This window comes from Microtus ochrogaster, unplaced genomic scaffold (genome assembly GCF_000317375.1).
Source record: "Microtus ochrogaster isolate Prairie Vole_2 unplaced genomic scaffold, MicOch1.0 UNK133, whole genome shotgun sequence".
NCBI classification, from domain to species: Eukaryota; Metazoa; Chordata; class Mammalia; order Rodentia; family Cricetidae; genus Microtus; species Microtus ochrogaster.
Window position 1 is genome coordinate 202,334 of NW_004949231.1, and position 2,975 is coordinate 205,308.

Consider the following 2,975-nt stretch of genomic DNA (forward strand, 5'->3'; position numbering starts at 1 on the left):
CCTTGGGGTAAAAGTACCATCTCATTTCATAGATGATCCTAGACATAGTCACTGCATAAATCTACCTTGTTATGACATGAAGTAAGGAAATTCATAATGACTCTTGGCAACAACAATATGAATGATTAAAAATTAAGACAGAAATTTATGTGGGACCATATGAATCTACAAAGCACAAGCTGTCTGGATAAAGGGGATATTTATATAACTTTATTTCAAAATTCACCAAACGTGAGCATCAAGAGGCTGTGATACTTTCATAAAGACTGTATGAATCAATTAACTATGTTGTATCAAACAATATTTAAATGAAGTGTCAACATATTTTGAAAGATTGACAAGGCAATGATTATAAAAGATTCTTTTATATTTTTCACAATTGTAGCTTGGAGAATTAGGTGTCCACATACAAATACATGTCTCATCTCACAGTGAAATTTCAAATAACTAAAGAGTTTATACTCTAGGTAATGATTATGATGATGATATTTGATGATGAGAAAATTAAGTTAAGAAAATAAAAATTAATTAACAATTCTGTAACTGCTACTCCACGTTCAAGCCAGAAAAAAAAAAAAAAACTCTAAATGTTTAACACTGTGATTAATAGCTCATGAAACTTACAAAATCGAGGGGTAAAACTCTCAAAATGCCTAAAGGACTTAGTTGTGTTGACATTGAAGCAAATATGAAAGTATCATAAGGACCATACCCTCACCAAGTCCTCCACTTTGGCAGCCATGACTGCCTACTGAAAAGACATAGCAAGATGTAAGACCCTGACTCAACAGGATGTGCTGAGTCTCTGACCTTACCTGAATCACTGGGGAGAAACTGTCACATAGCCTCTATCCTGAGGGCCTGAACTTTACTTATTTTTTCTTAACACTGGGAAGACATCCGCCAGACATCCGCCATATGGTAAGGGACCAATCAGGAGACACAGAAGTTAGCTGGCGGCTCTAGATGTACTTTCCTGATAATGGTCAACTGTAGCAACAGCATTGGCAGTCCCAGGGATTTTCTCCTATTACAGTAAATGTTCCGCAGCTGTATCTGACCAATTAACTCATGGCAGATTCCCCCAGCCCAATCCTGAGACTGTTACTGTGCAACTTTCAGACCCCCAGATGCAACCCCTGGCTCTACCTCTAATGAATGCCTCACCTCACTGTGGTTAGAGAGTCTGTTCTACTGCACCCGCTTTGGTGGATGGAAAGGGAGCCCAAGTTAATATGTAATTCAAAAGACTCTTTGCTTTTTCATTGGTTCGGGTCTCTAGGGTGGATTTTTGGGTTACAGACTCTAGGTTTGAAGAAAGTATTGCTGTTGGCAAAAGCATTAGGAATGATAGACAAATTAACACCCAAATTTAAATGTGACAATGTAAATCTACAAAGTATGATTTGTCTTGAGAAAAGCATTTTCATATAACGCTATTTCAAAATACATCTCAACATGAGAGCATCAGGAGTGTGTGGTACTTGTATAAAGACTCTCTGCAACAAGTGACTATGTTGTTTCCATTAAATATTTAAACAATGTGTCATCCTATTTTGAAAGATTGACAATGCAATGCGTTATAAAAAATCTTTTTATTTTATCATAACTATAGCTTGGAGAATATGATGTCCACATACAAATTTATGTCTCTTTTCACACTGAAATTTCAACTGACTTGGGAGTCCATAGTCCTATGTCAAGCAGTGGTTACACATACTTTTAATTCCAGCAGAGGGGAATCAAAGGGATACGGATCTCTATGATTTTGAGGCCAGCCTGACGTAAAAGTGTTATGTCCCAAGACAGGCTCCAAAACTACAGAAAAACTCTATCTTGAAAAATGAAAGAAAAAATACAAAACAAAACAAAACAAAAAAAACCCTCAAGAGCCCTTACCCCAAAACAAACAAATGAAAAATAACCCAATAATTTCATGGTCCTAAAACTACAGTCTAAAATTACCTACCTTTTACCCCATTAAAGAATACCCAAAAAGAAATTTTCTTTCTTAGAATATAGCATAGACAACATATCTTATTTATTGCATAACTGACTAAAAATTTATGAAGATGTTCATAAATATGAACTTTTGTAAGGTTTTATCTTTTGTTTTTTTTGTTTTTGTTTTTTTTTTTTCGAGACAGGGTTTCTCTGTGGCTTTGGAGCCTGTCCTGGAACTAGCTCTGTAGACCCGGCTGGTCTCGAATTCACAGAGATCTGCCTGCCTCTGCCTCCCGAGTGCTGGGATTAAAGGCGTGCGCCACCATCGCCCGGCAAGGTTTTATCTTTAATAGGAATAAAGGTGTATTGTATGCAATCCAGATACTGGAAATATTTAGAAATATAAGTAGTGTGTGTATGTGTGTGTTTTCCCTTGAATAAACTACAATATAAAATACTGAAAATTCAGACTACACAGTGTATACAAAGAGCAACCTGGACTGAAAATTATCCAATGAGAATTGGAAAAGTAATAATAGAAGCATTACCCCGAGCTCACTATTTAATGCTGTGGCAAAAGCATTAAGAGATCCTGCTTTAAATGTGTGACAATAAATTCCACCATCTGCCTCAGTTTTATTAGGGGTTTTTTCTAAATAGACCAAATTTACTTCACAAATATGATAATTGGTGCCTGGCAGTGGTAGCACATGCCTTTCTTTCCAGCACTTGGAAGACATCAGCAGACCTTTCTCTGTGAATTCAAGGACAGCCTCATCTACAGAGCTAGTTCCAGGACTGGATTCTTACTTATTGAAAAACTATGTCTAGAAAATAAAAAAAAATGTCAATTGCAAAGACAGATTTTAAAATGACTTATTTTATTTTCTGTTAGAGTGTATCAGTGTTTGGATAGATGTATGTGGAACTCACTCTCTGTAGATCATGGTCAGGGCAGCAGAGTCCCACTCATCCCCTGGTACTGGTGTCTCAGATCCTTCTCAGCACAGATGCGGGTACTGTAAATTGAA